This window comes from Littorina saxatilis, linkage group LG1, assembly GCF_037325665.1.
Source record: "Littorina saxatilis isolate snail1 linkage group LG1, US_GU_Lsax_2.0, whole genome shotgun sequence".
Taxonomy (NCBI): Eukaryota; Metazoa; Mollusca; class Gastropoda; order Littorinimorpha; family Littorinidae; genus Littorina; species Littorina saxatilis.
In genome coordinates, this window is record NC_090245.1 from 25564853 (window position 1) to 25577169 (window position 12317).

A 12317-nucleotide genomic window follows, 5' to 3' on the forward strand; every position below is an offset into this window, starting at 1 on the left:
GAGAGAGAGAGAGAGAGAGAGAGAGAGAGAGAGAGAGAGGGAGAGAGAGGGAGAGAGAGAGGAGAGGGAGAGAGAGAGAGAGGAGGAGAGAGAGAGAGAGAGGGAGGGAGAGAGAGAGAGATAGAGAGAGAGAGAGGGGGAAAGAGAGAGAGAGAAAGTGAGAGAGAGAGAGAGAGAGAGAGAGAGAGAGAGAGAGAGAGAGAGAGAGAGAGAGACAATGAAAATGACAATTCTTTATTTAACGAGGGTAATAGATTAAACAGTGATGTGCTTTTTTACATCCAGCCCTCGCCCTAAAGAGGGAATAACTAAAGACAAACAAAACACTTCCACATTTTAACCGATAACTGAAGTAAGAACGTATTATTGTACACAAAATGCATTGCATAGAGGGAAATTGCAAGTTCATGTGTGTGAATCTAGCGGTATAGAGTAGATTTAAAACAACACAATGCTCTTAGCCATACATTGCATTTAAAAGGAAATCTCTCAAAGAGAGAGAGAGAGAGAGAGAGAGAGAGAGAGAGAGAGAGAGAGAGAGAGAGAGAGAGAGGGAGAGAGACAGAGACAGAGAGAGAGACAGAGAGACAGAGAGAGAGACACAGAGAGACAGAGAGACAGAGAGACTCAGACTCAGACTCAGACTCAGACTCAGAACTTTATTACAAAAGGATAAAGGTTTTAGGCAAAGCCTATTCTTCCAACCTGTCCTTTATACAACACATAAAGACAGACGGACATAAAAAATAAAAATTCAATCATATAAGATACAGAATTACATTGTATGGATTGCAACACAATGTGCATTTAAGGAATTATATAAGGAGAACTCAAAAATTACAAAATTACATTGACACAGTTAAACCTTTCATTTTGAGAATTAAGTTGCTCAAATCAGCTACACATCCGTTAACACTAGTACAAAATGTTCAACAAAATAACAATCAAACAAGACATTTCATTCACGAATGATGTGTGAACGTGACTGTCTCTTAAACATTTTCACTGAAGTTGCATTTCTTATCTGTTGGGGGAAGGAGTTCCAGAGAAAAGCTCCCGAGAAGGCTAAGCTCGATTTATAGAGGTCTATGCGAGGTATAGGAGGGATGATTTTTTGGGACCCATATCTTTTTGTGGCATGTTTGAAATGTGATTGCAAATATTTAGGACAGTCGTCATTTAGAATTGTATACATGAACACAGCCTTGTTTAACGTCAACTGATCTTTCAAGGGGAGGAAATTCAGGAGCTTTAGTTTATCATCCGTGGACCTATTCAAATCATGCAGAATAAGTTTTGCAGCTCGGCGATGCAGGGAATTGAGTCTTTTTAAATGAACGTCACTGCAGTTATCCCAAAGTGTTGAAGCGAAGTTTATATGAGGCATTATGTGGGCGTAATAGAACATTTTGAGTGCTTCAGAATCGGCGTAATGCCTTAATTTTGATAACAGGTACAAATTCTTTGATACTACTTTGCAAATATTACTCAAATGAGTTTGCCATTTCAACTCTTGATCAATGGTAACACCTAATAGTCTATGTTCCCTAACTTGCTGCACTTGAGTTGAGCCAACTGACAGTTGTAATAGTAAAGGACTTAACTGGTGTTTTTGTCTCGTGGTTATCACCATACTCTTTGTTTTAATCGGATGAATGATCATTGCATTAGAAACGCACCACTCAGTGATTTCATCCACACTTGTTTGAAGAGAAGAGTTGACGGATTCCAAAGATTTTTGACTGGTGTGAACAGAAGAGTCATCCGCGAAGAACTCACATCTAACTTTTTCATCGGACACATGAAGGGGTAAGTCATTTATATAAATACAGAACAAGATAGGTCCTAATACAGACCCTTGAGGGACACCACTCCTGACAAACTCGTTTGACGAAGTTTTACAGTTAATGGACACATACTGTTTCCGTTTTGAAAGATACGATTCAAAAAAGGCACAGGCGGAGTCGTCTTTTAAATAGCACTTTGAGAGAGAGAGAGAGAGAGAGAGAGAGAGAGAGAGAGAGAGAGAGAGAGAGAGAGAGAGAGAGAGAAAGAGAGAGAGAGAGAGAGAGAGAGAGAGAGAGAGAGAGAGAGAGAGAGAGAGAGAGAGAGAGAGAGAGAGAGAGAGAGAGAGAGAGAGAGAGGCTGTGGGGGGAAGGCTGCATTACTTTGTCGAATTTCATTAAAATGAAAATAAGAAAACAAAAACAAAAACAACTAAGGGCAAGAAGACACTTGCTAGATCTCGCCAGCGTTGTTTTGTTTTGCGGTTTTCAAAACCGATCATCAAAGGGAAATAGAACACAAAATAAAAGAGTTGAAAAAGAAACAACATCATTTGTTAAAAAGGTAATACAAAAAGGAGACAGCATTTTTCAAACCGGAAATAGATACAACGTGTTCCTTCTGTTAGATAAGTTCTTGTGTTCGTTTCTTAATTCTTAAAATCGTTTATTTAACGTCACTCTGTAAAAAACATTGGCGACATTAAAAACACACACAGGCGCGCACACAAACTTTCCCTTTATGTACAGTATGTCACCACCCTCCCATCTCCCGCACACTTTCGCTCATCTAATTAAAAGTCGTACTAAGAGATACTTGGATATAAAAAAAAACTATTCTTAAGATGTTCTGATAAAAATATAAAGTAGCTATGAAAAGCAATGGCGTTAGTTTCAGTAATATATCTTCATATCCATGCACCAAGCGGGTGCATGTGCAAAAGTCTAGTGATAAGATTAGGAGACCCAAGGTCTTTATTAAAAGTTAAAAAATATCTTAATTATTTATTTGGGGTATTTGGCAGAATATTTTTATTTGAGTTTATAAACTGAGTCAGGGGCTGAAAGTAGCATGGGTTTAAATCACACTCCAAAGTCAAATGAACAATGCTAAGGTCGGATTGACAGATGCATTTAATCTCCAAGAATTGTGTTCGTTTCTTTGTTGTTGTTGTTATTTGTATGTTTTTAGATGGTTCGATTGTTGGTGTGTTTGCGTGTTTCAGTGTGTGTTTTTCTCCTTTTTTTCTTCATTTTAATCTTCTTCCCCTGACATTATCCAGTATAGCCAAAACATCTCAAATGTCCAGCTTCATTTATCTTTGTTTTGGTTTGTCTCGTAACCATAAGTTGAAGCCTGTAATGAAAAAACATCCTTAATCACGAGTTCCTCCTCTGCTCCCGTCGTTCCTCCCACACAGACACACGCACCTTCGGCTTTATAATTAAGATAACATTGTTTGGTTTGGTTTTTGTTGTTGTGTGGACGTATGTTTGTCAATTCCTTTGTCAATTCCGTGCTATGATATATCTGTGTTGCTTCCGATGTGTAAGTGTATCTGTTTGCCCTTTTCCGTCTCCCCCCCCCCCCCCCCCCCCCGCAATATTACTCGTTGCACTTGGTCGAGTTAAGTTAAAAACAATTTCAGAACTGAGAGACATACATCTGAGATAAAGGCTGCCATATTCGTAGCGTTCATTAATTAATTCATATTGTTTACATGTGCCAATAATGTTATAAAACTGTACCTAAGGGGATATAATAACGATTGGCTGTAGCTTTCGAACACAGAAAAAATTATTTCAGTATTGCAAAGTGGTGTTGATAGTGTCGAATGTAAACAGAACAGTCTAAAACGCCATCTTTGGTTTACGAAACGTCACGAAGTGACGTCAACGGTCTAAAAATAGCCCAAGTCCTGGAGAACTGTTGCTAAACAATGCAATAAAGAATTAATTATTTCTCATAATTGGTAAGGATTTCAAACCTAAAACTTTGCAGGAAGCTTAATTTATACATCCCCGCAACGATGGGAAAAGCCCTGGAAGTAATTAAGCTAATTAAATAGGACTATGTCAGCCTTTAATTGCTGTTTTTGTTTTTGCATTGAAAGCGTAAAGATACCTTCCTCATGTACACTTCCACGAATCTCTGTATGTGTTTGTATGGAATCAGAGCATCCTCCCATTCGGAACAATTCCCAAAATCGACAGTCTGTCGATTTTTGTGCCGAATCGGAATTTTTTTACCGAACATGTTTTGCAGGTTTACATAGGCGTGGGTTATAAAACTAACCCAACTATATCTTAGTCGTTTGATTTATTTCTTTTCTTTATCTTTCAGCTGATACAGAACATGTAAACATAGCGAATCCTTTCAAGGGAGTTTTAATGCTCTGAGGGCAAAATACTAAATGTATTAAGTACAAAGAACTTAGTCGATAAATATCGACAGGGGGCCGACTAATGGTTTAAATGTGAAATGTGTGTATAATAATGGGTGTGGGTCTGAAATGAAGTTAGGTAGTAGTTAACATTTGTTTTGGATAATTATTGGTATTTTGACAATGTGGGTAGCATGGAAATGTAAGCATTTGAATGTAAGTCTTAGGTACTATTGTACCCAGGAAGAGAGACGAGAGATAGGAGTAGGTTGCAATAGCTTGTGTGGTCTTTGAGTTTTGTTTTTGGAAAGACATTGTTAAAGAAAAAGAAGACAAGTACAGTAATGCAATATTTATTGTGAAAACCAACGATTGTACAAAGAACATGTATGTGAGGCAACATTATGTCTATGATGGTGTGAAGAAAATTAGTTATGATTTATACTATTATTATTTAGACTTGAGACTGAATAGCAAAAGGCGAAGTGTATGTTTTGTGGTGTGAATTGAAACAAAATGAAAAGTGTAAATATCTGGGAAATTGTGGTTAAAAGACTTCGTTATTTCTTGATTGTTATTTACTATTATATTGAAGTGAATAGCAAAACGCTGTATTTGAAAACAGCATGGGATTTATATAAATTTTTTTGGTATCAGGTAATGCCCTAGTTTTTACAAATTGAAGCAAAGTCGATTAACTTTACTATGTACGATGTTTACTTGCAAATTACAACACAAACGCGAAAAACTTAACTATTTGTAGAGTTCTAAGGCATTGCAGACAAAGCAACTGCAAGAAAGTCAGGTTTTAGCAGTGTGAAAATCCGCTGAAAACGGTCTTATATCCCTTCCGTTAACATGGCTTCGTCCGGCCATACATGTAGGCTCTTATGACACTGACCCTGTGCTGACCCTGAGGCACTGAAAAGGTTTTCACGGAAAAATTATCTCGAAGACCCAAATGGGTTCGGTGCATTTGTCAGTCTGTCACATGTTGAAGGGCCCCATACGGGTTGAAAGAGATAAGGTACTGTCGTGTTTTTTTCCCAAACCTAGTGCACTACCGTTCTCACGAGATAAGTTACTTCTGTTTTGTTCCGGGTTTTTTTTCCAATTGACACCATGTATGAGAGATGAAACAGAAAAGCCTGTTGTGAAAATGCAAAACTTTGGAGGAAAAAACGAAACAAAACAAAAGTAACTGTTCTCATGACAACGGCAAACAACGACACATGTTCACCGCCCTCAGCTAATTCAAGAAATCACCCCCCCCCTCCTGCTAGGTACACGTGCACTCAAGTTAACCTCTGCTTTGAGACACATGTTCACCGCCCTCAGCTAATTCAAGAAATCACCCCCCTCCTGCTAGGTACACGTGCACTCAAGTTAACCTCTGCTTTGACCTGTGTGCCAAGAGTCAGATGAGAGAGAGAGAGAAAGCGAGAGTGAGAGAGAGAGAGAGACACACACACACACACACACACATAGACAGAGACAGACATAGAAAGACAGAAGCGGAGAGACTCAGAGGGAGACACAGACAAAGACATACATACAGACAGAGAGAGAGAGAGAAAAAAAGTAACTGATCTCGTGAGAACGGTTGAGGCCTTGCAAGGTTTTGACTGCAACAATAATTATTGTTGTTCTCTACGACTTTATTTCTGTTTGATTTGTGATATGTTGGGAAGACATATTTATCAATTGATCAACAAAATAAAACATAATACAAAACGACACAACATTGTTAAAATCATTATTGGCCAACGTTGAACGTTTACGAAGGCCTCAATCTTCCCGCGCCGTAGACCAGATTAATAGGTGCTTGATTTTGGTATTTTGATTTACATAACATTAAACCTTTCTTGGGGTTCATGGTCATGGCAACAGCCATAATAATATTATATCATGTATAATATCACATTTCAGCATAATTATGTGAATTACATGTCATCATACCAAACTGTCATACATTTTTATTCTCACATTATTCTGATTGATCACAACCAAACCTACTATCAGTGGACACATCCAAATGCAAGCGCCTGTTCTTGACAACTTGCCACTGATCTAAAAATATAGATCAGTGCAACTTGCTGGGTCCTTTGCCACAGACACTGTTTGGCCTGTAGGTAAAATGTACAATGTATTTTCTGATTTGTGCACAAAAGCTTTTCTTTTTTACATTTAGTCAAGTTTTGACTAAATGTTTTAACGTAGAGGGGGGATCGAAACGAGGGTCGTGGTGTATGTGTGTGTGTCTGTATGTGCGTGTGTGTGTGTAGAGCGATTCAGACCAAACTACTGGACCGATCTTTATGAAATTTGACATGAGAGTTCCTGAGTATGATATCCCCGAAAGTTTTTTTCATTTTTTTGATAAATGTCTTTGATGACGTCATATCCGGCTTTTTGTGAAAGTTGAGGCGGCACTGTCACGCCCTAATTTTTCAACCAAATTGGTTGAAATTTTGGTCAAGTAATCTTCGACAAAGCCCGGACTTCGGTATTGCATTTCAGCTTGGTGGCTCAAAAATTAATTAATTAATTAAATCTGAAAATTGTAAAAAAAATATTTTTTTTACAAAAAGATTCAAATTTACGTTCATCTTATTTTCCATCATTTTCTGATTCCAAAAACATATAAATATGTTATATTCGGATTAAAAACAAGCTCTGAAAATTAAAAATATAAAAATTATTATTAAAATTAAATTGTCCAAATCAATTTAAAAACACTTTCATCTTATTCCTTGTCGGTTCCTGATTCCAAAAACATATAGATATGATATGTTTGGATTAAAAACACGCTCAGAAAGATAAAAGGAAGAGAGGTACAGAAAAGCGTGCTATCCTTCTTAGCGCAACTACTACCCCGCTCTTCTTGTCAATTTCACTGCCTTTGCCATGAGCGGTGGACTGACGATGCTACAAGTATACGGTCTTGCTGAAAAATTGCATTGCGTTCAGTTTCATTCTGTGAGTTCGACAGCTACTTGACTAAATGTTGTATTTTCGCCTTACGCGACTTGTTTTCTTCTTTTTACATTTAGTCAAGTTTTGACTAAATGTTTTAACGTAGAGGGGGGAATCGAGACGAGGGTCGTGGTGTATGTGCGTGCGTGTGTGTGTGTGTCTGTCTGTCTGTGTGTGTGTGTGTGTAGAGCGATTCAGACCAAACTACTGGACCGATCTTTATGAAATTTGACATGAGAGTTCCTGGGTATGATATCCCCAGACGTGTTTTTCATTTTTTTGATAAATGTCTTTGATGACGTCATATCCGGCTTTTCGTGAAAGTTGAGGCTATCCTTCTCAGCGCAACTACTACCCCGCTCTTCTTGTCAATTTCACTGCCTATGCCGTGAGCGGTGGACTGACGATGCTACGAGTATACGGTCTTGCTGCGTTGCATTGCGTTCAGTTTCATTCTGTGAGTTCGACAGCTACTTGACTAAATGTTGTATTTTCGCCTTACGCGACTTGTTTTAACATAACAATGTTTAATGTCACTGTATGTTTGAAAGACCATGGTCACATTTGTAAAACAAATGTTAAATTAAAAAATAAATTAAGTAGATGTGCAACGCCAAGGCACTGCATACCCCAGCGAAAGACAAACCTCTCTCTCTCTCTCTCTCTCTCTCTCTCTCTCTCTCTCTCTCTCTCTCTCTCTCTCTCTCTCTCTCTCTCTCTCTCTCTCTCTCTCTCTCTCTCTCTCTCTCTCTCTCTCTCTGTGTAAGTGTGTGTGAGCTTGTGTGTGCGTGTGTGTGTAAACGAGGGTGTGTGTGTGGATGTGTGTGTGTGTATGTGCGCAGTCTTTGCTTTCATTTACAATTATTCTCTGTAGTATGTTCCAAGGACAGGTTGGAAGATTAGGCTAAGCCTAAAACCTTTATCCTTATGTAATAAAGTTCTGAGTTCTGAGTTCTCTCTCTCTCTCTCTCTCTCTCTCTCTCTCTCTCTCTCTCTCTCTCAAACACACACACACACGAACAGACACGAACACACACACACACACACACACACACACACACACACACACACACACACACATACCCCAAGTTACACACGTACACACATACACACTCACTCACACGCACTCACTCACTCTCTCACACACACTTCATACACAAAACACACCCCCATACGCACATATAGACAGACGGACATACACACCTTTACAAATAAACACACATACACACACATACACTTACGCACACGCACAAACACACACCCACCCACCCACTCTCTCTCTCTCTTTCTCTCTCTCTTTCTCTCTTATACAAACAGACACACACCCACACACACACACACACACACACACACACACACACACACACACATGTACATACGCACGCATGTACGCACGCACACACCCACAGACACACACACACGCACACACACACACACACACACATTGACTCACACAAATCTCATACACACAAAACACACACTCATACGCACATACACGGTTGGCCTAGTGGTAAGGCGTCCGCCCCGTGATCGGGAGGTCGTGGGTTAGAACCCAGGCCGGGTCATACCTAAGACTTTAACATTGGCAATCTAGTGGCTGCTCCGCCTGGCGTCTGGTATTATGGGGTTAGTGCATGCTAGGACTGGTTGGTCCGGTGTCAGAGTAATGTGACTGGGTGATACATGAAGCCTGTGCTGCGACTTCTGCCTTGTGTGTGGCGCACGTTATATCTCAAAGCAGCACCGCCCTGATAATTATGGCCCTTCGGGGTCGGCTGGGCGTTAAGCAAACAAACAAACAAATACGCACATAGACAGACGGACACACACACCTTTACAAACAAACACATACACACTCATACACACACAAACATACACACAAACTCATGCACACACACATTCACACACACACACACACACACACACACACACACACTCTTTCTCCCTCTCTCTCATTCTTTCTTACACACACACACACACACACACACACACACACACACACACACACACACACACACACATGAAATGGAGTGAGTGAAATGGAAGACTGTGTTGTTGCTGTAAAGGCGTGGATGACGGCTAACAAACTACAGCTAAACGACTCGAAAACTGAATCCATGCTTGTCAGGTCCCAGTACAGATCTTTCCCTGAAAATTCTTTGCCTTCTAGCATTCATGTCGGCGATAGCGACGTCAACTTTGTCTCTTCTGTGACTAATCTTGGCGTTACCTTCGACCACTTCCTCAACCTTTCCCAGCACGTCCAAAACATCCGCACAATTGCGTACAGTAACTTAAGGAAAATCAGTTCTATCCGCCACTATCTTACCCCCCAAGCCGCTCAAACTCTAGCCTGTTCTCTAGTTCTATCCAGAATAGACTATTGCAACAGCCTGTTCTATGGCTGTGATCAAAAACTTGTCGAGTCACTCCAAAAGGTACAAAACTCTGCCGCCAAATTGATATATCGTTCTAAGAAGTTTGATCATGTCACACCACTTCTTCGTTCCCTTCATTGGCTTCCCGTGTCCGCTCGTATCAGATACAAGCTTGCTTGTATCTGTTTCTCTGCCAAATTTGAAGATGGCCCTAAATACCTCAAGGAACTGCTCGTCACATATGACAATCCCTCTGACTACAACCTCCGCTCACGCGCTGACAGTCGCAAACTGGAAACTCTCGAGCGAAGTTTGCCTTCTTTTGGAGATCGCTCGTTTGCTTCTGCGGCTGCCATTGTCTGGAATTCTCTCCCTTCCTCCGTTCGCCATTCTGCTTCTAAGGACTCTTTCCGCAGTTCCCTTAAAACACACCTTTTTCGCGAATCCTTGTAAATTGTCCTTGCCATCTTTATAGACTGTTAGAGGTGAAGTTAGATTCGTTGTTTGAATGTGTCTTTTCTTTGTATAGTTGCTTCAGTTTTGATTGAGCCATAGGGTTGTGTATGAAATTTGCATTTAGTCTTTCTTTTTCTTGCTGAGTGTATGTACAGTCTAGAGAGGAGACGGACATGGTGTGAGCTTGTCCAGGGGGTATATGAACATCTCAGTGGCAGGGGGATGGAAGCACTTGCTAATGAGTGGGAGTGTGTATGCGCGTGGTGTGCACGAGGATGTATGCACGTGAGTGATATTTGTAAATGTGTATTATAATAATATCATCTTTGTATTTATATTATTGAAATTGTTATATCTCGATGTACAGCGATAAGAGCATAGTTAAATTTGTGAAGCGGCGCTATAATTATAAGCTATCTGTATTATTATTATTATTACATACACACACGAGTACAGACTCATGCACACACACACACACACACACACACACACACACACACACACACACACACACACACACACACACACACACACTAACCGTGACTAACACTAACACATGTGCACAAAATGAACACACACACACACACACACACACACACACACACACACACACACACACACACACACACACCGCGCGAGAGAAAAAGACTACAGGGAGGCATGACGTCATGATGCATTAATTGATGTCAAAGACTTTTGACCGTGACGTAATCTTCTTATGCGAGCTTTATCCATAGTCTTGAACAACCACACACACCAAGTCTTGGAAACTACAGAATTTCTACCAGTCCAAAGCGGCCCGAAGTTGGGTGGCGTTTGCTCAAAAAATGGGGCCGGGGCGCCTATTGCACCCACCGTATTTTTGTTAGTATGGTCCCAATTTTTGGTGAACTTCCATCTTCAACTGTAGCCCGTAGCCGGGCACAAAGAATCCTTCTTTATCATGTATTGTAATTCAATCAAGTTTGCGTTTTAATGAAACAGATCCTGTGATTGGTCAGAATGCCCCAACTCATTAAAAATTACCGGTCATTGTCGATAACCACTCGCTAAAAAATCCATTAACAACCTGCTGGCGAGGCGCATTGATACAGCCTCAACTAGTCTCGGTTAGCTTTGAGGGTCATTTCACAAGTAGAAAATATGAAGGCCAACGAAATACCGAGACCATAAGGTATGCGAAGTGATGACGTCGAATACGTGACGTAAGTGGATGCATGAATTCTTCCGGACTACGTCAGTCAATTCCAAAGATCGCTTTTGTGATGAAAAGATTTTGTTTTAGAGTTTGCTGTCCAGAAACCCGTCAAAAAAGAAGGGAAAATGTGTGTGAAAGAAAACAAAACAGGAGCAGAGTGATACGATAGGTGTGACACTTTCACACACATTCAAGGACTGATTCTCGCATTGTCCACTCGAACCATCAGAGTCGACAAAAGATTGAAGCGAAGTTTATTCACACATAGAGACCTGTATATAGAGTCGTGGTCTCCCTATTGAAGCCGAGATCAAATCTACCCCACCTTCCGGGCCCATCCTTATAAACCCCCAAAAGTAGTTCCCACGCTATCTCTATAATATTCGTACTCTTGCCTTTCAACCCAACTACTAAAACACAGCATTTCTTAATTCAACACATGCTTAGGAACTATTTTCTCGGCATCCTGAACTCCGAATGCCCCTCCCAAGGATTTATTAACGTACTTGCTTTCCCTGTATATCTACTCTTAGCTGGCACCATGGATGGCTCACCTAACACAGAGGGATACCAGCTCGGTCTCGACCCTCTCACATAAATCACTTGTCATGCAGGCTAACACCCCGCAAAGTAGTACTTTGTGACCTACACCTTTCTATTCCAGCGTCTTTCTATTCCAGCGTCTTATCTTTGCTTCACCCTTTGACCAAGCTATAAAGAACATGGACACAGACGTCTAGTGGCAAACAGCTATGTAACATTCGCCCCCCTGTAAACTAAGAAATTTTCCCACCTTACATAGCGACCTTTCTGAGTACCACTAACATACAAACACATCAGGTGGTTACATACGCGTGTCATACAATCATAGACACAAACGAATAGCACAAATCAAAATACACAAGGCGGTCACACAGTGTTCGTCATCTCCTCTCTCCCCCTGTAAACTGCGACATTTTCCCAAAATTTCGTTCCAAACATTATTACATAGCGCGCGACAACCCTAAAGTACGGCTTCCACTTGCTGTGAAGCTTACTCTTTCTTTGATGATGTTTGTAATATACCGGATCACCGACCTTGATTTCTACAGGCTTGCTGTTTTTATCGGCATATTTCGCCTGTCGTTTCTTTGCCTTTTTC

General features: G+C 40.5%; 1 long non-coding RNA gene across 1 annotated transcript in view; it reads right to left on the reverse strand.

The window, feature by feature from the left end:
• LOC138965599 (uncharacterized) overlaps positions 1–11157 on the reverse strand; it is an 18948-nt gene extending 7791 nt beyond the window's left edge. The window contains exon 1 of the long non-coding RNA XR_011455483.1: positions 11045–11157. This is a non-coding gene — a long non-coding RNA (uncharacterized lncRNA). The remainder of the gene's footprint in view (positions 1–11044) is intronic.
• Between the last annotated feature and the right edge of the window lie 1160 nt (positions 11158–12317).